Source organism: Sinohyriopsis cumingii, unplaced genomic scaffold, assembly GCF_028554795.1.
Source record: "Sinohyriopsis cumingii isolate HCF-2022 unplaced genomic scaffold, ASM2855479v2 utg000695l, whole genome shotgun sequence".
Taxonomy (NCBI): domain Eukaryota; kingdom Metazoa; phylum Mollusca; class Bivalvia; order Unionida; family Unionidae; genus Sinohyriopsis; species Sinohyriopsis cumingii.
In genome coordinates, this window is record NW_028315924.1 from 922,152 (window position 1) to 948,497 (window position 26,346).

The window sequence follows — 26,346 nt, forward strand, 5'->3', positions numbered from 1 at the left end:
CCAAAGGGGTCGTCTTGTACAAAGTCCAGATCTTCTTCATAACTGACCAAGATCAAATCCTCACGAACGACGTCCACGTGTTTCATGTATTTGGTTTTGTCGTGAATCATCTGGAAGTAGCGGGAAGGTTCGGTCAAATATTCCGTCTTGGGTAAACACGGTCGTTGTGCCATTTTACCCCACAAGCAATTTAAAATCACTTTGGCAAACGATCGCCTGCCTTCGTTTTTCTCGATGTGATCTAAAGTGATGCCTTCTTGTTTATAGTATTTCTCTTTGAATGTCTTTTCGTCTTCGGGAGTGTGACACCAGGAAGGATAGCCGCTGGCTTCTTGCTTCAGTTTCAAAAAGGCATCCACGTAGTCGGCGAAAATGCCTTTCTGAGTGGGGTCACCCTTGTGGTACTGTTGTGTCTTGGGAAAGTGGCAAATTTCGTACACTTCTAACAGTTGATATCCCATGTCCAGAGCTTTGAGCAATTCCACGCTAACCCACGTCCCCGTCAAGGCCCGTTCTTCCTGGGTGTGCTGACAAGGCTGATCTTGGTTGCACGTTTCGGCACAAGTACGGCACAGAGGAAACATCAGTTTGCCTTGGCAATGGTGAGGTAAGATGGGATGGTACAAGTCCGTGGGAGGCAAAACTTTACACTTGATCAATTCTTCGTATTGTCGAATGTTTTTCAGGTCGATGTGTTCCGTGAACAATTGTGGGTGCAAGTAGGAAAGCGACAATATTTGCACACGTAGGGATACAGCGAACACACGTCCAAGTATTTGATTTCTTCTCCTTTCTCTTCGTCGGCTTGGTACAGCAAACAGGTGGCATTGGTCCTTCCTCCGTACAAACTATTACTTGGGTTCAGGGGGTCCATGAACTGGTAACTTTCTACGAGGCGTTTAAATTCGGGATCGATTTTCAAACGGTGATCGTACTCGTGTTCCCACATTTCCACCACTTGGTATCCTTGCTGTTCTAACTTTAGGCGTCGCTAACAAGTGTCCTGGTACAAGTCTTCCATGGTTCGTTGTAAACACTGATTTTTAGTGCCACGGTTAGGGTAACAGACGGGACATCCGTGAAATAAGCAACCGTTAAACTCGTACACGATCTTGGGGTTTTCTAAGTCCCAGCCATCGACCGAATACGTTCCGATGGTCTTTTCGCCCCCTCCGTTGCGGGCATGCTGAATCCATTTGTCTTCCTTGTCGCACAAGTAATGTAACCAACGTAGGGCTTTCACCGAGTATTGACGTTTGACATAGTTGGTCGTTTGAGGACTGATGACAGCCACGGTGTTTTCAGGCATGAATCGTTGTCGATACACAAAGGAACACGCTTTGGCAATGGTGCAAGCTTCTTTCAAAGGATCGACCCCTCCGAGTTCCTTGAACAGTTCTCGAAATTTTCCACAGCAACGTCGTAAAATGTCCACGTCGGAACGACAATACTTTAACATTTCTTCCTGAAAGTCGAAAGGGTCGGAGGCGTGAGCCTGGTACCAAGCGTAGAAAGCTTCTCGTTGTTCGGTATGCATGCTGTCGGGGTCGTAATAGTGAGCCTCAGGCAAATGGGGTAGAACGGCGTGTTGATTGGCTTCCGTATTGAAAAAGTGTGGAAAGTACCCTTTAGCCATTTCTGTCATTCCAAACGTTTTAGGCATTCGGCTCAAAGGCATGGCCAAGAAACTCATCGAATCTTTAAACTGCACTTGTCCCACTTGCATGAAAATGATTTTGGCTCCGTTCAAAGTGACTTTAGGACGCTCGGTGCCTTGTTCCGTATAGTATCTCAAAAGAAACTGTCCATCGTATCCGGAGAAATTGTGAGCCATCACCGTGGCATGACGATGACAATCTCCGTAACGTTCGATGTCTTCTTGGCTCCACGTCTTGTCGATGGGGTCTAAGACCCATTGTGCAAAATCGGCTAACGTGTTCGGTCCTGAAAGATTTTTTCACGCCCTCCGGGAATCAAGCTGCAGTGAGGGCAATGACTGAAGATAGGTTCCTGAATGCACTTCTCGCACACTCGATGAGCCACGCAGAAATTAGGAATGTGAATGCCGGTCTCTTGCATGCATTCGAAATCAAAAAAGATGAAATTGCCTTTCTTCTTGTGACCGTCCTCTTTCTTTGGTTGGGGTTGGTATTTTTGCACGTAGCACTGGTGTTCCAAGTCCACGATGTGATGACAAATGTGACATTTTTTTCTTTCCTGAACATACGTGTGCCTTGCCACTATTGGTACGTAGGCCTTGTCCACACGCGGGGCACAATCTCAGCAGTTGACAAGCACATTTCTGCTGTGAACCTTGCGTCTTCAGATGTTGCTGGTAACAGGCAGGGCTGACAAACGTGCGCAGACAAGCAGGACAATGTACTCTTTCTTGTCCTTCGCTCAGACAGGGTGGAGAGGCCAAACATCCTGAGCATTTCAATCCGCAATGTTTGTGTTGCTCTCGAATATTATAACCATGATCACATTTCTCACAGTAATAACCGTATCCCAGGAATGCAGTGATACTGGTAATGGTATCGAAATGTTCATCGTAATAATAGACATGAATGTATTTTCCCTCCTTAAAGTCTTGGCCTCGAAACAACAGAGGCCCACGCACTTCTTGAGGGTGCACTTTCAAGGTGTAGCGTGGAGCTAGGACATCTTGCAATTTTTGCATTTCAGCAATGCCGCAGGGTGTGTCTTTGGATAGGTCAGCTTGTTGCAACAGGAGTTCTGCTTCGTTTCGTTGTTTGGCTCGGTCCGATCGTTGAATAGTTTTCCAGGCTCTTTTCCATTCTGTCGTGTCGTTCTTGTTGGCATAGGTTCATCCCACCACGATGGCTCGGGCTAAACACATCTGGTCTTGAGAATTGTGAATTTGGACGAGACTCTTTTTGGTGCTGCGAAGGTCGTTTACCAGTAACACCTTATTGCGTTGTCCGGTCACTTGAGGAAGAGAGACGTGGGTCATGTCCAGTGTGGCTTTTCCATCGGTGATGTCAAACTGGTCATTAGATTGTTGCACGTGTTGAATTTTGTCCATGACTTTGGAAGCAGTTAGTTCTGCGGGTCTGCTAAACTCGATCCAAACAGGGGATTTCAAACCGTCGTGTTGTATGGAAAGTCTCAAGCGATCGTCTTCTTTGGGTTGACATTATCGCTTGAGTGCGGTGAGCAAAGAATCCCACTCCCCAGTGATGAACCCTTCTGCTTTCTCTAACGGTACTTCAGCCTTGAAATCTTTAAACTTCACTGTGTATTTGTAAGCCGTGGTTCTAAATTTTCTAGAGGAGCGCTTTTCCGTCTCTCGAATGGAATAGTACTTTTCAGGGTTGACTAAGGGTGGTGAACTTTGTTTACAGGGTTCTGATTCTGGTTCACTCATGTCCTCTTCAAAATCACTGGCATGAATTTGTGCCAAGACTTCAGCCCTGGTACGAGGCGATAGATCACGTTTCTGCCTCTTACTTTCTTCTTCTTTTTTCTCGAATGAATAGGATCGTTTCATCTTGAGTGAAAAACGTCAAATGACTCAAGTTTAAACACCATGGGCTAATTTATAGTCATAGCAAACCAGCGTATATAAAAGGGTGTGTGTCTTGTCCTTTCACTATTCATTTCGCACTCTAACCGAGCACAACGATGGAAGAGACTACCCAGATGGAACGTTTCATCAGAGCTTTGCGAGGGGTCATTAGAAAATTCTCTTCAGACCAGCCGACGGACTACTCTCCTTCCTTTAGAGATAAAAGTCAAGATACTTGCTATATCTGTCAGAAGAAAGGGCATTGGTCTTCAGAGTGTCCAGACCATCAAAAAAGAAAAAATGGGCTAGAAAAGACAAAAGTCAAGATACCTGTTATTATTGTCAAGAAAAAGGACATTGGTCTCCAGATTGCCCAAAAAAGAAACAAGAGGAGTCAGAAGAAAAGAGGGATTCTTCAGAAGAAGAGAGGGATTCTTCAGCGGAAGAAAGCAGCCAGGTAAAGAAAAAGAAACAGGAGAAGAAAAGAAGAAGGAAAAAAGTGAAGAGGAAGAGGAGGAAAAGACTGTGACGGTGAAGAAATTTAAAAAACAGAGAGACTAAACAATGAGACAGAAGGAGTGTAAGAACTTTTTAAAGTGCTCTGTTGTGAATTGTGAATTGGATTGTAACTATTGATAAAATAATAAATTAGCTATAAAAAGGTAAGTGTCTTTGAGTTTTGATTTTAAATAAGAAGCTACACTCACGCACTCATATACACGTACTATGGGGTAAAATTGTTTTTTTTTGTTGATTTTTGATTTATTGGCAATTGAAAGTCTATCTCTTTTCGAGAGACGTGGGTGGCCCTGAAAAGAGCCTTTGGTTTTTGGTGTAGGGGTGAGTTTAAGCAATCAACTTTAACTGCCTTAAGCCTTTGCCACGGCCAAGGCCTACTTCTGGACTGCGTACTGTTGATGATGATGATTGGGTTGAAATCACTAAGGGTGGTAGGGTAGGCTTAGTCACAGGGTTGACGTGTTTAGCTCGAGAAGGTCGTATTCTCTTCGGTCATAATAAAGAAGTCTGATACATTTGTTTCAGACTTCTGAACTCCGCTAAAATGTCCAACAGTACCGTGACCGTTTGATTTTCACCCTCTTGTTTCTTTGCTGCTACTTCTTCTTCTTCTTCTTGTTTTTTTCTTACCTCTTCTTCTTGCTGCTGTTGCTGTAGGAGAAAAGCTTGTTCCGCTTCCTTTTGTCGTTGTATTAATTTCTCCAATTCTTCTTTCTGTCTCTGTCTAAAATTCTCCACTTGCGGTAATGAAGGTAACGAAGGTTCCGGAACAAATTCTTGCGAGGTAAGAAAATCCACAAAATCCCAAATTACCTATTCTGAAAGTAAGTCCGGGTTCCCTTGGGCGGTCTCCACTGCTGGTGCACCCCAATGGATCGTTTTCTGAGTTTTCGTTATGTTGAATCACTGTCGCATAGATTGACTGCACACAGGCACTAGCGAATCTATACAGACCACGTGATGTCACAGACTGCTCTCTTCGGATTGGATGCGGGCTGACTGAATTTTGTAACGCGTGTTTGGATTGGTCAACAAACTCAATCCGTTTCAATCCTACCTCTACCTATAAATAAGTGCAGTTCACTGCATTGATTCACCTGTTCTCGGTGCCTGAAGATGTGGACCGATGTGCAATCTTCTACGCTTGTGTCTTCAATGATGTTCCGGACGGACATACCCATGTATGTCCGATCCAAGTGGACAGTTGTCCACAGGACAGACACCAGTCTGTGGATACGTAGGATCTACGTAGAAAGACAAGGATGCCTCAAAAGAGTCCTGATTTACGGTCCTACAGTGAGACGCAGCCTAAGGACAAGAAGAAGACCAATGCGGTGCCCTTTATGTTAATGGACACATTAATATAAACCCAAAGGCCCTTTTCAGGGCCACTCATAGGTCTCGAAAAGAGATTGACTTTCAATTGCCTACCCCTTTTTTTCATTTTTTTTATTTTTTTTTTTTTAAAAATCCCATGTTAAATTTCCCTTGACGCTATACAGTCCCACCATGTTTAAATTCCTTTGACGCTATACAGTCCCATATTCCCATGTTCAATTCCCTTGTCGCCCAACAGTCCCAAAATCTATTTCCCATGCTTATTTCCCTTGTCGCTAAACAGTTCCACGATTTTTCGTCCATGTTAAATTTACATAGTCGCTAAACAGTCCCAGGGTGGTTAATGTTAAATTTATATAGTCGCTAAACAGTCCCAGGGGGAGGTCTGTAATGCTAATTCCCATTGTTGCTGAATCGTCCCCATTCACTACTATTAGTGTTAATGTCTGGTGTGTTTTTTAACTAGCCAATTGGCTTTCCAGATATTATTCAGCTTCAGTGCTCCATATTTTACTATTTCTTTCATTGATTGCATAGTAAATGAAATTAATAACTATTTGGTATGTTTTTTGTCGTTAATATATGCTGTATATAGTAAGTTTAGTGGATTAAAGTTACCTAATTTGTTGGTTATTTGATTTATTGCTTCAGTTCTCTCATTATTTAAATGTATACATTCGCGAGTCTATGTGAGTGCGTCAAAACAACCATGTCAAAATCCGAAATAATTCAATAGCACGTTTTGTTTTATCAGAACCACCAAGTCCGTTGAAATAAGTTGTGTTATTTCTGGATACGGGATCATAAACCGGTGGTGTTAGTGATAACTGTGACATTTTACTATTTTTATAATATATATCATTAGATCCAACATCGGCGGCTTCAGAATAACTGAGTATTTGTTCTCTTGTTATTCTCCATACGCCCCATGATGCATCGGTACCTATCTTTATGAAATCCGCATATCTTTTATCCACATAAATGGATCTGTAGCAGCTCTGACTGCAGTTTCAGGATATCTGTTTATCATCTATAATAAGTTTATTGAAACATAAGCTAACATCGAAGATCTTAAATGAGTAAGCTATGGTAAGTCACCATCAATATAGCTAACAATCGTTCAAAGTTTAGTTCCGTCCGATAAGTAAGCATTATTCAGACATATAAATGTTCCTCTCAATTATGAAGTTCAGCATCGTCAATGATTTATCTTACACGATGTGTTTTACGATTACATAAACATCCTTGTGTAAATTTACCAATTATTGTTATGCCAAGATATTTTGCAAGTTTAGTTTTATATTCTACTTCGAAGGGATTTCGCTCCAAGATCTCGTCGAGAATAGATCTCTCAAAGACTGGCAGCCAAACTTTTTTCGGTGGAAGATACGATATTGATGCCTCACTAACGGTGAACGATGTTAAAATTCTCGCATTAAGCATATTTGGTAATAAAACTATTGGAGCCCAACCGCGTTTCCTAAAATGACAAGCAAACCAAACAGTGACAATCTGATGGAGACCGCTCCAGTGACCTAGTAGTTAGAGCATCCGCCTCGGATGCGGGAGGTCGTGGGTTCGATCCCCGTCCGTGTCATACCAAAGACGTACAAAAATGGTACTAACAGCTGCCTATTGGCGCTCAGCATTAAGAGGTTAGTGTTAGGACTGGTCGGTCCGGTGTCAGGATAATGTGACTGCTTGGGACATCATGCTACATGTCTACGACATGATGCTCAAGTGCTAGGCATCACAATAAAATGCCACACTGCAGACATTGTAGCCATATGACTGAAAAATTGTTAAGGCTACGTTAAAAATCCAAATCACAAATACACACAGTCGGATGGAGGATTTTGATGCAAATTCGAATGACTCAATACATGCAAATCCAATTAAATCGAAATCTTGTAAAGGTCCGTTTATCGCAACTCTGGTCATCTCGTATGTTGGATGTCCAAATCTCTTAAAATATTCAGCACGTTCTCCCATTCCAAGAAAACTTCCAGGATAGCATGCAACCATATCAACGGAGATAACATCCTTATAATTGTATTTAGCATGATTCATCCCGCCATGTCCGTATTCGACACAACTGCGTTGTATATCAGTAGTGTATAGGGACGTAATAGCGTTAATGGGACTTACACTTAAAATATGGCCAGGGGCCCCGAGTGGCCGAGTGGTCTAAAGCGCTCTTCGTTACGGATCACTGCCATCTCACCTCTGTCTGCGGCGGTTCGAGTCTAAGATTCAGCCAATGTGGGCATGTGAGAAAGCCTGCCAGTAGCTTCTCGTGGGTCGGTGGTTCTTTCCGGGGTTTTCAGGGTTCTTCCTCCACCATTAATACTGGCCGCCATGTATAGCCTATCGTGCTGAAAAATGGCGTTAAACCCCACAACAACAACAACAAAAAAAAAAAATATGGCCTGGGATGATATGGCGTCAAGACTTTTCAGATCACTCTTGGACGATATAGCGTCATGGGAATTGAACATTGGGAATATTGTGCCTTTATATTGTCAAGGGTAAGTTGGGGTTGTTGTATAGCTATAATAGGAATGGAATAGGTGAGGCGACGTCACAGTACTGAACATTGATAACAATGTAGAAAGGGGCTGACCTCAATTGGGCGGAATACTGGCACCAATGCTGCAAATGGCTGACCTGAATACGCGCTTTCCTAGGTAGAAACAGATACAGTAGAGACATAGACATATACAACACATAGACATATTGATGAACATCAATCTATCACACAAACAACTATACAACTGACTAAAAAATATTTTTAGGCAAGAAAGGAAATCTTTTCGAGACATATGAGTGGCCCTGAAAAGGGTCTTTGGTTTTTGTCAACATCATTCCGTTAACATAGAGAGTACTGCATAGGTATCCTTCTCTCCCTCAAATTTCTTCTGACTTTTGGACCGTACATGATGACTCTCTTTAGGCAGCCTTGTCTCTCCACATAAATTCTTCTTTTCCAAACGCTGGTGTCGGTGATCCGGATGATTGTCCATGATGATCTGACATACATGGGTAAGTCCGTACGGAACATCATCGACGATACGAGGGTAGATGAGTCCACATCTTGTGACGAGGACAGATGAAGGGAATGTAGTGAACCACTGTTATTTATAGTGGAAGAGCGAATCGAAACAGATTGAGTTTAGTCACCAATCCCAATACACGTTACAAACTTCAGTCACAGTGTGGAGTGTGTCTTCAGTCCGAAGAGAGCTGACTGTAACATCACATTACCTATATAGATGCACTAACGTCTGTGCGCAGTGAATCAATGCGACAAAATTTTCAAACATTACGGAAACTAAGAATATGATGAATTGGGGTGCACCCTCTGTGGAGACGAGAAGTGATGGCATAGCAGCAGCTATCAAAGTCAACACAGACCTACTTCCAGGAGAGGCCAATTTTAATTGGGATTTAGTGGATATTCTCTCTTCGCAAGAATTTGTTTCATTGCCAACACTTTTGCTACCTTCTCCTTCTTTACCACACTTTGAGAATTTTAGACAGAGACAGAAAGAATTGGATAAATTTGTATAGCAGCAGAAAGCAGAACAAGCTTTTCTCCTTCAACAGAAACAGCAAGAAGAAGAGGCAAGAAGAAGGACACGACAGGAAGAAGAATCAGCAGCAGAACAAAAAGCAAGGTCTAAGAGAGAATGATGACATCGAAAGTCAAACGGTGACGGTACTCTTATACATTTTGACAGACATAAGATTCTGAACCAAATGTGTCAGACTTCTTTATTACGACCCAATAGAAAAAGACCTTCCCGAGCCAAATAGCACAACCCTGTTACTACACATGATATATCCTCCCTATTGGTTTCTACGAAATCATCATCGACAGGAGCAAGCTCAGAAGTAAGCCTTGGCCGTGCCAAAGGCTTAATGCAGTTAAACTTGATTGATTACCGTTCCTGAGTTGTTGTTCTTTTTAAAAAAATGTTTTTAAAAAAATAGCAAACACCCAACGGTCCTTTTCAAGGCCACCCACTTATGTTGAAACGAAATAGTATTCATTTTCCCAAACTCCATTAAAATTCAAAATCCATTTTTTTGCCCCTTGATGTACGTGTGTATGTGAATGATTGCGTGAGCGTAGGTTCTTATTACGATTATAAAAATCCAAACCAAGAGACACTTACGTTTTCTGTCTGGTCTAATCTGTTACAAATTTTACAATCCAATTCACAACACAACACTTTAAAAAGTTCATAGACTTCTTTGTCTTTTTTGTCCATTCTCTCTGGTTTTTTTTTTTTTTTTTTTTTTTTTGAATTTCTTCACTTTCACGGTTTTTCCACCTCTTCTTCCTCACTTTCGTCGCGTTTTCTTTTCTTCTCTTTTTTTCTTTTTCTGGACGGTCGGGGTTTTTCATTTGGGGATTGTACCTCTTCTTTTTTTCCTGTTCGGAACCCCTATCTTCCTTTTGCTCCTGTTGTTTGTTTAGGGCAGACTGACGACAAATGTTCTTCTCTTGACAATGATAACAAGTATCTTGACTTTTGTCTCTTCTGACACCTGTCTTGCGTTTTTGATGGTCTGGATACTCTGTGGCCCAGTGCCCTTTCTTCTTACAGATATAGCAAGAATCTTTACTTTTATATCGACAGGAGGGTGAGTAGTCCGTTGGCTTCTCTGAAGGAAACTCTGATCAGAAGTTCGATCTGTGTAGGCTCTTCCATGGTTCTGATTGGTTTGAGAGTGCAATGAGTACTGGGAGGGAAGACAGTGGCCCTTTATATAGGGAAGTTACTGGTCTGACATGGATATAAGGGACCATGGGGTTTAACATGTAGTCATTTGACTTTTTGCAGTCAAGATGAAACGATCACATCATGTCGTGGAGAAAGGAGAATAAAGTAAGAGGCAGAAACGTGATTCATCGTTTCGCACAGTAGTTGAGGTCTTGGCTCAAATTCATGCCAGTGATTTTGAAGATGACATGAGCCAGAATCCAGACCCAGAGAGTCTACACCAAACCAAAGTCCACCAGTATCACCCGAAAAGTACTATCACATTCGAGAGACGGACAAGCGCCCCTCTAGAAAATTTAGAACTACGGCCTACACTTACACGGTGAAGTTTAAAGATGTAGAGGCCGAAATACCGTAGGATAAAGCAGAGGGTTTCAACAGTGAGGTGTGGGATTCTTTGTTAACCACACTGAAACGACAACGTGAAGCCAAAGAAGACGATCGCATGTAACTTTACATTCATCACTACAGTTTGAAGTTAAATTATTTCATGCAAACGACTTTACGAGATTATTAACGTTATATCCACGTTCCTTCAGAAATGATTCTTCTGAATAATCGCACGGGATTATAAGAACTCCGACACCATTTATCATTCAATGCATGCAACATACACTTGAACTAGCTTGTGTGTTTGTCAATAAAAAGGCAACGTGAATCATAATATATCCAGACACATGATATTATGGGTCTGACTCTGTTAAATTTTGGTAAATCCCAAACATCTAATACTGTCACGGAATTGTATAAATCCTTTTTTTTTTTTAAAATTAAATAAACGTAATCCGGTTTCGTGTTTTATGTACAACGACATCCAAGGGTGATTTATGTACATTGTAAAATAAATTCGAAATAGTGAGTTCGGCTCATGCTATGCCGCATGTGCGAAGTGATTTCGATGGGAATAACGAAATACTTCCAGCGCACAGACGATGTATTACGGCATCGTTTGTTTAAAATGCATCACTTTGCTTGATTGAACAACCTGAAATACTGAATGCTTCATTGGCCAGAGTGACTGGTAGCCGAGTGTGCTGGTGACGGAGTGTGTAACTCCATACATGTAATCTTTTAGCCGTGGGCTAATCTTTGGGGTTTGTAATACCCAGTTTTTTTGGGACTGAAAAGATATTTTGTACATATGCCCCTTTGTTGTCTTCATTTTCAATATTTGAGTGAATATATTTTTGCTATATGAGTAAAATACCACAGTTTTACTATTTAAGTAAAACACATCATTCTTTCGTTGTGAAATCACTGAATCATTTACCCCTTGTCCTTGTACTGTGTAAGGTCATTTACTTGTATTTTCATTATTTAATTCGTGCGGACTATGTTAATTGGTCCAATATTTGGATATTATATGCACGTATTAATCATAATTCTTTCCTCATTCAAGTCATTCATTATTAAACATTGTATTTGTATCACCATTATAACTATTCTATTATAAATCAGAAATCCCACCCGGATATCTTGTTGCAAATACATACAATAACATAGATAGCATTTTCATTTTTACATACTTCTGATCAGAATTTCGATCTGTGTAGGCTCTTACATTGTTCTGGTCGGTTTGAGAGTGAAATGAATACTGGGAAGGACGAAACTGAATGTACTCATTTGACTTTTTGCAGTCAAGATGAAATGATCGCATCATTTGGTGGAGAAACGAGAAGAAAGTAAGAGGCAGAAACGTGATTTATCGCCTCGCACAGTAGTTGAGGTCTTGGCTCAAATTCATACCAGTGAGTTTGAAGATGACGTGAGCCAGAATCCAGACAGAGAGAGTCTACACCAAACCAAAGTCCACCAGTATCACCCGAAAAGTACTATCACATTCGAGACACGGACAAGCGCTCCTCTAGAAAATTTAGAACTACGGTCTACACGTACAAGGTGAAGTTTAAAGATTTAAAGTCCGAAGTACCGTTGGATAAAGCAGAGGGGTTCAACACTGAGGTGTGGGATTCTTTGTTAACCACACTGGAACGACAATGTGAAGCCAAAGAAGACGATCACTTCTAACTTGCCATTCATCACGACAGTTTGAAATTAAATTATTTTTCATTCGAACGACTTTATGAGGTTATTAACATTATATCCACGTTCCTTCAGAAATGATTCTTCTGAATAATCGCATGAGATTATAAGAACTCCAACTCCATTTATCATTCAATGCATGCAATATACACTTGAATTAACTTGAATGTTTGGCAGTAAAAAGGCAACGTGAATCATAATATATCCAAAAACATGATATGATGGGTCTGACTCTGTTACATTTTGGTAAATTCCAAACACCTAATACTATCAAGGAATTGTACAAATGCTTTTTAAAATTAAATAAATGTAATCCGGCTTCGTGTTTTGTTTACAAGGACACCCGAGGATGATTAATGTATATTGTACAATAATTTCGAAATAGCGAGTTCGGTTCATCCAATGCTGCACGTGGGAAATGTTTTCTTTGGGAAGAACCGAATACTTCCAGCGAACAGTCGATGTATTGCGGCATCGTCTGTGTAAAATGCCTCACTGTAAGACTAAATCTTTACATTGTGTTTTCAGCTGACCAGAATGATCAGAGTGATCAGAGTTATCGGAGTGATCGGAGTCGACGTGGTACCAGCTGCAGAGCTAACCAAAGAAGTTGACCATAGCAGCTGTGAAGCTGAACCATAGCAGCTGTAGAGCTGAATATAAAGTGTTGCTGGTCGAATAATAGGTGATCTGGCGATGCTGACCGAGATTGGTGGGAGCTGATTGATAGATTGAACAACCTGAAATACTGACTGCTTCATTGACCAGTGTGACTGGTATCCGAATGTGCTTGTGACGCAGTGTGTAACTCCATACATGTAATCTTTTAGCTCTGGGCTAATTTTTGGGGTTTGTAATAGCCATTGTGTTTTTGGGACTGTAAAGATATTTTGTACATATGTCCCTTTGGTTTCATCATTTTCACTATTTGAGTGAATTTATTTGTACCATATGAGTAAAATACCTCAGTTTTACTATCTGAGTAAAACACATCATTCTTTCGTTGTGAAATCACTTTGAATCATTCATCCCTTGTCTTTGTATTATGTAAGGTCATTTATTTGTATTTTTATTATTTAGTTCGTGCGGACTATGTTAATTGATCCAATATTTGGATATTATATGCACGTATTAATCATCATTCGTATCTCATTCAAGCCATTCGTTATTAAACATTGTATTTGGATCACCATTAAAAGTGTTCTGTTGTAAATCCGAAATCCGACCCAGTTATCTTGTTGCAAATACATACAATAATTCGATGACATAGATAGCATTTTCATTTTTACATACCCCTACAGTTGAATATTCCTTCCTTAATTTGGACAGCTTCCTGATATGACTCGTATGTATGGTGACTAAGTATCTCCCTTTTGTCAATCGTAGTTCATAGAACTCACGGTATTCGGATTTCTCACAATTTTTTTAACAGGGTAGCAGCAGGGAGGGCGAACATACCAGTTTTTTTAACCAAATAAAGGCTCCTACGGAAGAATTCTTTCTAGAAACCTCCATTTATCAAATAAAAGGATTCTACGGGACGTTATTATTGCTCCATCCACGTATATGGTATCAGTGTGGTATCGCCGCATATTTATGCATGTCAAGATAAAATTAATTTAAAATATTTGATCGAGACCGATTTGATATCGTGTTCGTGGATCTTGTAAATTTATCGTGATAAATCCATGCGGAGTTGACTGAGCACGACTAAATAAATTTTTTAACTTAACTATGTCCATGTCGCCGTTACACCAAGTTTGATGAATATTTCTTAGCGTGTGCGTGTCAACACCATTAAATACTGTTAGGATGTTACAAGTATCTCTAATTACTTTCGGAATTTGTGTATAACTTTGAGTTACATAAATAACATCAGTATTGTTATGTCGCCCATAAAAAACTATTCTCGTTGAATAATGCATCAGCAAGCTAAGATAAACAAAACCCGGAGCTAACTTAGGTCTCCGCCCTCCCTGCTGCTATTGATCTTTTTAACATAATTGTTTGTCCACGATAGATTTAATGGCGTTAATATGGCTAAAAAAAACAATATTCATCAACGAATAATGTAATCAGCGAAAAAAAATTTATTATCGAGGGAAATTTCTGAATTTTGTGATTTTTTATCAATAAAGTCATCGATACTCGGTGGGGATTTATTTCTGATAAAATACTTTGGTGATCTTATTTTGTAATAATAACATGATGAACGGTAATCTTTTCCGCCGAAATCAGCGCAAAGTTCAGTTTGACCTCGAAGTCCTCGCTGGCAAATTCGGCAAGGTTGAGGTCCTAAATAGCCTTTTCTAATGAAATTATTGTGATACCAACAATATTCAACGAGGCAATTTCGTCCGCAAATTTTTGTTGATCTCATTGGTAGCCATATACATTTGTTCATGATATATATTATATAATTAGAATCAAATTTCTAATTAGAAAGATATATTAATCTCGTATAATATATAATGATAGAAAAACTAACTGTGAAGGACTATATTTAGGTGAGAAATTAACTGAAAAATTCAATTATAATTGTGTCGAGAATCATCTCAATTTCATTTTAGAAGGGCTATTTGACAATAATACCGAAGAAGAAATTAAAGATCTTGCAGGAAGCAATTATTTTATTCTGCGAGATTATTATCAACTATTTGATATTAATACTCTAGAAAGGTCAATTACCGCTGATAGCAAGAAAGAATCGATTAGAGCATTTCGTAGTGGTAGTCACGAGGATTATTATCTTAGCGGAATTATAATTCGGAATTTTAATAAATTTTATTTATTTTCATCCGACGAGGATTTTGAATGAAATTATACCTGAATTTCGTCATCGGTACCATGTATTTGATATTGACTCATTCTTTGCACAAATAAACAAAACAAATGGCTGTGGAATATGCGATAGTAAAGATAAAATCACTCACGATGAAATTATTGATTATTTTGTCAAATTATTCGATTGTCCGCGTGATCGTGTTTATTTATTCACGACGACATGCGGTTATCACATTCACGTTAAATCGGCGGCGATATCGATAGCACGCCAACACGAACTGATTAAAGTTATTCACAAGGATAATCCGCACTGGAAAGTCGACTATCAGGCCGGATTACACAATATTAAGCTATCGAACACTACATCGTACAAACCAGGTAAAACAACATCAAATAAGACGTGCATTTCGCACAAGAATGTTTCTGCGAGAGATTTATTAGTTTGTCCAACATTAATTCAACCACACGAAATAAAATACATTCGAGAAGATCCTGAATATGATCGAAATGATATTCCCGAGGAAGATTTTGAGAAAATTTTCGTTAGACATGACAGGTGAACCCGATAACCTAACTGGGATAATTTCTTGTACAAATAATTACTATAACATCGGAAGGAAACCTGGGCATTACTGTAATATCTGCGAGAGGAATCATGAAATAACCGCTCGCGGCACGTTGAGGGGAAATGCAATAATTGTATCGTAGTTGTTAACGCGTCTCGATATGTTATTATTTGTCCGAGCTCAATGAAAGGCCGAAAGATAATCATAGACAGATGCGATAAATCGATATCAAATGAAATTAACGGTATCTTATCGGGAAAACCGATCAATAGCGAAATAACAACAATTATAAATGATATTCCAAAACAAAATCAGTCACATGATTATATAAAATATCTGCTAAAATGCCGCGATAATAATACTGGAGAATTAATTTCGAAGACGCCCGATTATAGATATTCTGAACCACCAAAACACAAATCAGGATCAGGTTGTACAACATTCTTTATTGATTACATAGATGGATCAGCATGCGGAATGGGCAAATCAGAGGCAGCGTGGAAGTCAATTATGAGCAATCAATCAGTTATTTATATTAGTTACCGAAAAACACTAACAGCTAAGATGCAATCAGATTATAATCTCAAGTCATATCAGAATATCCGTGGCGAAATAAAAATATCTGAAAATTCTCCTAGAAGAATTATCATTCAGGTTGAATCACTGCACCGTATCATCGGAGTTCCTGACGTGTTAATCGTCAACGAATGGCATGGAGTTCGGCGACAGATCTTCAACAACTTAAATTCGTATAAGAAACATCATAATAGTTTATTAACGCTGATAAGCAAATCTAGTCGAATAATTGTTCTTGACGCAGATATTAACGACGATGACGTCAAGATATTTAAATTAGCACGACCAAACATCAAGTTCGTCATAAACGAGTACAAACCAGACGAGGATAAGAAATTTATCTTAGAAAATTCCCACAAAGATAATTTATCGCTGATCCTTGGGAAGATCAAAACAGAGAAAGTTGCAATATTCACTCATAATAAAATTAATACAAATTATTCCGTAGAAAACCTCGCAGCGACGACACAATCACATGGATATCAAGTAAAATATTATCATGCTGATACAGATCCACAACAAAAAACAAACGATTTTTCAAACATCAAACATGCGTTTACAGAAACTAATGCAGTTATTTTCAACCACACACTCGAGGCTGGAGTTAGTATAATAGATCCAGATTTTAAACATTTATTTGTGTTCTCGAATGATATTGGATCAGTTGAGGCGACTAAACAAGCAATTCACCGATTTAGATGCCTTAACGAGATTCATTACTCATCAACGTCACGACGGCACTGTGGAATAATTCCAACAAATATAACTGATCTGAGAAAACTAATAATATCGCGAGAAAAAAATACCTCGTCTGGTTTGTATTCGTTTATGACGAACTTGATGTTTGGTCGTGCTAATTTAAATTTCTTGACGTCATAATATTAACACGTCAGGAACTCCGATGATACGGTGCAGTGATTCAACCTGAATGATAATTCTTCTAGGAGAATTTTCAGATATTTTTATTTCGCCACGGATATTCTGATATGACTTGAGATTATAATCTGATTGCATCTTAGCTGTTAGTGTTTTTCGGTAACTAACATAAATAACCGATTGATTGCTCATAATTGACTTCCACGCTGCCTCTGATTTGCCCATTCCGCATGCTGATCCATCTATGTAATCAATAAAGAATGTTGTACAACCTGATCCTGATTTGTGTTTTGGTGGTTCAGAATATCTATAATCGGGCGTCTTCGAAATTAATTCTCCAGTATTATTATCGCGGCATTTTAGCAGATATTTTATATAATCATGTGATTGATTTTGTTTTGGAATATCATTTATAATTGTTGTTATTTCGCTATTGATCGGTTTTCCCGATAAGATACCGTTGATTTCATTTGATATCGATTTATCGCATCTGTCTATGATTATCTTTCGGCCTTTCATTGAGCTCGGACAAATAATAACATATCGAGACGCGTTAACAACTACGATACAATTATTGCATTTCCCCTCAACGTGCCGCGAGCGGTTATTCCATGATTCTTCTCGCAGATATTACAGTAATGCCCAGGTTTCCTTCCGATGTTATAGTATTCATTTTTAAAAGAAATTATCCCAGTTAGGTTATCAGGTTCACCTGTCAGTTCTAACGAAATTTTCTCAAAATCTTCCTCGGGAATATCATTTCGATCATATTCAGGATCTTCTCGAATGTATTTTATTTCGTGTGGTTGAATTAATGTTGGACAAACTAATAAATCTCTCCCAGAAATATTCTTGTGCGAAATGCACGTCTTATTTGATGTTGTTTTACCTGGTTTGTACGATGTAGTGTTCGATAGCTTAATATTGTGTAATCCGGCCTGATAGTCGACTTTCCAGTGCGGATTATCCTTGTGAATAACTTTAATCAGCTCGTGTTGGCGTGCTATCGATATCGCCGCCGATTTAACGTGAATGTGATAACCGCATGTCGTCGTGAATAAATAAACACGATCACGCGGACAATCGAATAATTTGACAAAATAATCAATAATTTCATCGTGAGTGATTTTATCTTTACTATCGCATATTCCAAAGACATTTATTTTTTTATTTACGCATAGAACGAGTCAATATCGAATACATGGTACCGATGACGAAATTCAGGTATAATTTCATTCAAAATCCTCGTCGGATGAAAATAAATAAAATTTATTAAAATTCCGAATTATAATTCCGCTAAGATAATAATCCTCGTGACTACCACTACGAAATGCTCTAATCGATTCTTTCTTGCTATCAGCGGTAATTGACCTTTCTAGAGTATTAATATCAAATAGTTGATAATAATCTCGCAGAATAAAATAATTGCTTCCTGCAAGATCTTTAATTTCTTCTTCGGTATTATTGTCAAATAGCCCTTTTAAAATGAAATTGAGATGATTCTCGACACAATTATAATTGAATTTTTCAGTTAATTTCTCACCTAAATATAGTCCTTCACAGTTAGTTTTTCTATCATTATATATTATACGAGATTAATATATCTTTCTAATTAGAAATTTGATTCTAATTATATAATATATATCATGAACAAATGTATATGGCTACCAATGAGATCAACAAAAATTTGCGGACGAAATTGCCTCGTTGAATATTGTTGGTATCACAATAATTTCATTAGAAAAGGCTATTTAGGACCTCAACCTTGCCGAATTTGCCAGCGAGGACTTCGAGGTCAAACTGAACTTTGCGCTGATTTCGGCGGAAAAGATTACCGTTCATCATGTTATTATTACAAAATAAGATCACCAAAGTATTTTATCAGAAATAAATCCCCACCGAGTATCGATGACTTTATTGATAAAAAATCACAAAATTCAGAAATTTCCCTCGATAGTAAATAAATTTCGCTGATTACATTATTCGTCGATGAATACTGTTTTTTTTTAGCCATATTAACGCCGTTAAATCTATCGTGGACAAACAATTATGTTAAGAAGATCAATAACAGCAGGGAGGGCGGAGACCTAAGTTAGCTCCGGGTTTTGTTTATCTTAGTTTGCTGATGCATTATTCAACGAGAATAGTTTCTTATGGCCGACATAAAAATACTGATGTTATTTATGTAACTCAACGTTATACACAAATTCCGAAAGTAATTAGAGATAATTGTAACATCCTAGAGTATTTAACGGTGTTGACACGCACACGCTAAGAAATATTCATCAAACTTGGTGTAACGGCGACATGGACATAGTTAAGTTTAAAAATTTATTTAGTCGTGCTCAGTCAACTCCGCATGGATTTATCACGATAAATTTACATGATCCACGAACACGATATCGAATCGGTCTCGATCAAATATTTTGAATTAATTTTATCTTGACATGCATAAGTATGCGGCGATACCACACTGATACCATATACGTGGATGGAGCAATAATAACGTCCCGTAGAATCCTTTTATTTGATAAATGAAGGTTTCTAGAAAGAATTCTTCCGTAGGAGCCTTTATTTAGTTTAAAAAAAAAAAAAAAAAACTGGTCTGTTCGCCGTCTCTGCTGCTGCAGGGTTTATCTTGTTGACAACTTTGGATATTCTAGAAATGAACTTTTGACCATCATTCACTCCAGCATTTCACATCTGAGGCAAAGGCAGTCTTATTGTTGTGTTCATTATTTCATTTGGGAAGAATTATTTATTCAAATTATAACTCACTGGAAATACAAGGTGGACTAGAACATTAATTTTGAATTATATTGATTTCAGAGGAGAACATGTTGGATTATTTTATTTTGATTAATCATAAGACCGTTGGTACATCTGCACGCGACAGGCCCCTACGGGCACATCAACACATTCAGAGTTAAAGTGTTTTTGGTGTACTACTCGATTTTAATTAAAACTTTATCCAATTGGACTGGTGATAGAACTTTTTGACTATTTGGAATTAACAATACCGTAATTTCTTTTTAAATTTTCACTTTGTATTTTAGGGCGACAAATAATTTGCCGACTTTACAAAACTCGTTGGCTTTTGCCCTTTTCTGTTACTTAGTTTAAGAACATAGAGCCATAATGCTTTCACCATGAAATATCCACAGCTTATGAATATTTGACAGTTCGCGTGCTCATAAATACTGTAGGAAGTTAGGAAATATGCTCTTTCAAAATATTGTTTTATGCCAATATCCTGACTGCGGTACTATTTATTCTTCAGGTAATCAAATAGGTTCGGTAGCCTCCATCATCTAGATGCCAAAAGTGAAAGTTTACTTGTTATGCATATTTAATTTTTATTGTGTGTTTCACCTTTTCCGCAAATGAGGGTAGAGGTTTGGCCTACTTGACTATTGTTGTGCTTTTTGTCATGTTTATAAATTATAAATAAATTATTTACTGGTAATTCAGTTCAAGGTCTAGCCTTATTTATAAATATTTAATGTAATCAAAATGAACTTGTGACCCACATCCTGGTCATTGTATTGTGTCTTCGGTTTTCATATGAGGTTGTGGTAAATAAAATGATTTTTATGATCAGTCCAAGATTCTAGGAAGCTTACAGTTGTGTTCTTGTATGATTTGATTCACTGGAAATTACAAAGTACTTTTGACTTTGGATTAATGCGCTACTTTGGGATTATCGTGAATTCATTCAAGGACAGTTTTGACTGCAACACACACAGTGATGTATCAGTACACTCTGGACTTCTGGCATATTAGGACATTCAAAAATATTCGCATAGAATATTCTGTATTCTTAAACATTGTGATAGGACATTCATAATGTTTTAGGATTTAATTCACATTACTGTAGGTGTCTTTTGAATTTTCATGTTGTATGTTAGGGAATATTTGTTGGGTTTTTTAATTGTCACTTGAATTGCTGGTTTCACTTCTTTCTGTTACATTTTTAAGGCCAAGAATTTTAACAGACAAATTGAAAAAATCAAGCATTCTCGTTTCATTCTTGTCGGAATTATTGCCAGTTTTCTCTAATTTTACGTGTATTAAATTTTATTTTTATGGTCATTAATAATAATAATAATAATAATAATAATAATAATAATAATAATAATGATAATAGTAGTGAAGTGGGATAGTATAGCGTCAATGGGACTTACCATTAAAAATACCCTTGGGAACATATAGCGTCAAGGGAAATTTAACATGGAGAAAAATCGTGGGAACATATAGCGTCAAGGGAAATTAACATGGAGAAAAATCGTGGGACTGTTGAGCGTCAAGGGGAATTTAAACAGGGTGGGACTGTATAGAGTCAAGGGAAATGGAACATGGGATTTTTTTTTTTATAAAAAAAATTTAAAAAAGGGGTAGGCAATGGAAAGGCTATCTCTTTTCGAGAAATATGACTGGCCCTGAAAAGGGCCTTTGGTTTATGTTAATATGCCCTTAACATAAAGGGCATTTGCGACATCTTCTTTTCCTCAAACTTCGTCTTACAGCAGGGCCATACATCAGAGTCCTCTTGAGGCAACCTTGTCTCTCTATATAGACTCTTCTTATCCACAGGCTGCTGTTGGTCCTGTGGACAACGGTCCACTTGGATCGGACATACATGAGCATGTCCGTCCTGAACATCATTGTTGACACAAGGGTTGAAGATTCAACGTCTGTCCACATGTTGAGGCTCCGAGAATAGGTGAATCAATGCAGTGAACGGCGCTTATTTATAGGGACAGGAAGGATTGAAACGGATTGAGTTCATTCACCAATCCGAACACGCGTTACAGAATTCAGTCAGCCCGCATCCAATCCGAAGAGAGTAGTCTGTGACGTCACGTAGTCTATATAGATTCGCTAGCGCTTGTGTGCAGTCAATCTATGCGACAGTGATTCAACATGACGGAAACTCAGAAAACGATCCATTGGGGTGCACCAGCAGGGGAGACTGCCCAAGGGAACTCGGACTTACTTTCAGAAGAGGTGAATTGGGATTTTGTGGATTTTCTCTCCTCGCAAGAATTTGTTCCGGAACCTTCGTTACCTTCTTCATTACCGCAAGTGGAAAATTTTAGACAGAGACAGAAAGAAGAATTGGAGAAATTTATACAACGACAACAGGAAGCGGAACAGGAATTTTCTACTACAGCAACAGCAACAAGAAGAAGAGGTAAGAAAAAAACAACAGCAGCAACAGCAAGAAGAAGTAGCAGCAAAGAAACAAGAGGGTGAAAATCAAACGGTCACGGTACTGTTGGACATTTTAGCGGAGTTAAGAAGTCTGAAACAAATGTATCAGACTTCTTTATCACGACCGAAGAGAATATGACCTTCCCGAGCTAAACACGTCAACCCTGTGACTAAGCCTACCGTACCACCCTTAGTGATTTCAACCCAATCATTATCATCATCAACATTACGCAGTCCAGAAGTAGGCCTTGGCCGTGGCAAAGGCATAAGGCAGTTAAAGTTGATTGCTTAAACTCACCCTTTCACCATGAAGAAAAAAGGCCCTTTTCAGGGCCACCCACATTTCTCGAAAAGAAATACAATTTCAATTTGCCAATAACTCAAAAAAAAAAAAAATAAATAAACCCCACCCATTTTACCCTTATAGTACGTGTCTGTGTATGAGTGCGTGAGTGTACGTTCTTATTTTAAAATCAGAACTAAAAGACTCTTACCTTATATCATTCATTTATTCTTTTATCCATTTTTTACAATCCAATTCACAATTCACAACACATCACTTTAATAAAAAGTTCATTGACTTCTTCTTTCTCCTTGTTTAGTCTCTCTGTTTTTTGAATTTCTTCACCGTCTTTTCCTCATTTTCTTCCCTTCTTCTTTTCTTCTTCTCCTGTTTCTTTGCCTCTTGTAAATAGAATTGTCTTCTTTCTTCCTCTTCTTCCTCTAAAGAATCCCTCTCTTCTTTCGAAGAATCCCTCTCTTCTTCTGAAGAATCCTTCTTTTCTTCTGACTCCTCTTGTTTCTTTTTTGGGCAATCTGGAGACCAATGTCCTTTTTCTTTACAATAATAACAGGTATCTTGACTTTTGTCTTTTTTAGTCCCTGTTTTTGTTCTTTTTTGAAGGTCTGGACACTCTGAAGACCAATGCCCTTTCTTCTGACAGATATAGCAAGTATCTTGACTTTTATCTCGAAAGGAAGGAGAGTAGTCTGTCGGCTGGTCTGAAGAGAATTTTCTAATGACCCCTCGCAAAGCTCTGACGAAACGTTCCATCTGGTTAGTCTCTTCCATCGTTGTGCTCGGCTTGAGAGTGAAATGAATAGTGAAAGGATAAGACACACACCCTTTTATATACGCTGGTCTGCCATGACTATAAAGTAGTTTATGGTGTTTGAACTTGAGTCATTTGACTTTTTGCTTTCAAGATGAAGCGATCTAATTCGTTCGAGAAGAAAGAAGAAGAAGAAGAAAGAAGTAAGAGGCAGAAACGTGATCTATCGCCTCGTACCAGGGCTCAAATCTTGGCACAAATTCATGCCAGTGATTTTGAAGAGGACATGAGTGAACCAGAATTTGAAACCTCTAAACCAAGTTCACCACCCTTAATCAACCCTGAAAAATACTATTCCATTCGAGAGACGGAAAAGCGCTCCTCTAGAAAATTTAGAACCACGGCTTACAAATACACGGTGAAGTTTAAAGATTTCAAGTCCGAAGTACCGTTAGAGAAACCAGAAGGGTTCATCACCGGAGTGTGGGATTCTCTGCTCACTGCACTCAAGCGACAATGTCAACCCAAAGAAGACGATCGCTTGAGACTTTCCATACAACACGACGATCTGAAATCCCCTGTTTGGATCGAGTTTAGCACCCCTGCAGAATTGACCGCTTCCAAAGTCATGGACAAGATTCAACATGTGCAACAATCTAATGACCAGTTTGACATCACCGATGGAAAAGCCACATTGGACATGACCCACGTCTCTCCTCCTCAAGGGACCGGACGCAAAAAGATGTTATTGGTGAACGACATTCGCAGCATTAAGCGTAGCCTTGTCCAAATTCACAATCCTCATGACCAGATGTGTTTAGCCCGTGCCATCGTGGTGGGACGAACCTATGTCAACAAGAACGACACGGTAGAATGGAAAAGAACCTGGAAAACTATTCAACAATCGGACCGAGCCAAACAACGAAATGAAGCAGAACTCCTGTTTCAACAAGCTGGCCTGTCCAAAGACACACCCTGTGGCATTCCTGAGATGCAAAAATTGCAAGATGCCCTAGCTCCACGATAAACCTTGAAAGTGCACCCTCAAGAAGTGCGCGGGTCTTTGTTGTTTCGAGGGCAAGATTTTAAGGACGGAAAATACATTCATGTTTATCATCACGATGAACATTTCGATACCATTACCAGTATCACCGGATTCCTGGGATACGGTTATTACTGTGAGAAATGTGACCATGGTTATAATAATCGAGAGCAACACAAGCATTTTGGATTGAAATGCTCAGGATGTTTGGCCTCTTCACCCTGTCTGAGCGAAGAACCAGTGCCTTGTTCAACTTGTCTGCGCACGTTTGTCAGCCCTACCTGTTACCAACAACATTTGAAGACGCAAGGTTCACAGAAGAAATGTGCTTGTCAACTGCTGAGATTGTGCCCTACCTGTGGACAAGGCATACTTAACAACAATGCCAAGGCACACGTATGTCGAGGAAAGAAAAAATGTCACATTTGTCACCACATCGTGGACTTGGAACACCAATGCTACGTTCAAAAATACCAACCCCCACCAGAGAAAGAGGACGGTCACAAGAAGAAAGGCAATTTCATCTTTTTCGATTTCGAATGCATGCAAGAGACCGGCATTCACATCCCTAATTTCTGCGTGGCTCATCGAGCGTGCGACAAGTGCATTCAAGAACCTATCTTCAGTCATTGCCCTCACTGCAGCAAGATTCCTGGAGGACGTGAAAAAATCTTTCGGGGACCAAACACGCTAGCTGATTTTGCCCAATGGGTCTTAGACCCCATCGACAAGACGTGGAGCCAAGAGGACATCGAACGTTACGGAGATTGTCATCGTCATGCCACGGTGATGGCTCACAATTTCTCCGGATACGATGGACAGTTTCTTTTGAGATACTATACGGAACAAGGCACCGAGCGTCCTAAAGTCACTTTGAACGGAGCCAAAATCATTTTCATGCAAGTGGGACAAGTGCAGTTTAAAGATTCGATGAGTTACTTGGCCATGCCTTTGAGTCGAATGCCTAAAACGTTTGGAATGACAGAAATGGCTAAAGGGTACTTTCCACACTTTTTCAATACGGAAGCCAATCAACACGCCGTTCTACCCCATTTGCCTGAGGCTCACTATTACGACCCCGACAACATGCGTACCGAACAACGAGAAGCTTTCTACGCTTGGTACCAGGCTCACGCCTCGGACCCTTTCGACTTTCAGGAAGAAATGCTAAAGTATTGTCGTTCCGACGTGGACATTTTACGGCGTTGCTGTGGAAAATTTCGAGAACTGTTCATGGAACACGGAGGGGTCGATCCTTTGAAAGAAGCTTGCACCATTGCCAAAGCGTGTTCCTTAGTTTATCGACAACGATTCATGCCTGAAAACACCGTGGCTGTCATCAGACCTCAAACGACCCACTATGTCAAACGTCAATACTCGGTCAAAGCCCTACGCTGGTTACATTACTTGTGCGACAAGGAAGACAAGTGGATTCAGCATGCCCGCAACGGAGGGGGCGAAAAGACCATCGGAACGTATTCGGTCGATGGCTGGGACTTAGAAAACCCCAAGATCGTGTACGAGTTTAACGGTTGCTTATTTCACGGATGTCCCGTCTGTTACCCTGACCGTGGCACTAAAAATCAGTTTTTACAACGAACCATGGAAGACTTGTACCAGGACACTTGTCAGCGACGCCTAAAGTTAGAACAGCAAGGATACCAAGTGGTGGAAATGTGGGAACACGAGTACGATCACCGTATGAAAACCGATCCCGAGTTTAAACGTGCCGTAGAAAGTTACCAGTTCATGGATCCGCTGAACCCGAGGGATAGCTTGTACGGAGGAAGGACCAATGCCACTTGTTTGCTGTACCAAGCCGACGAAGAGAAAGGAGAAGAAATCAAATACTTGGACGTGTGTTCGCTGTATCCCTACGTGTGCAAATATTGTCGTTTTCCCGTAGGGCACCCACAATTGCTGACGGAACACATCGACCTGAAAAACATTCGACAATACGAAGGCTTGATCAAGTGTAAAGTTTTGACTCCCACGAACCTATACCATCCCGTCTTAC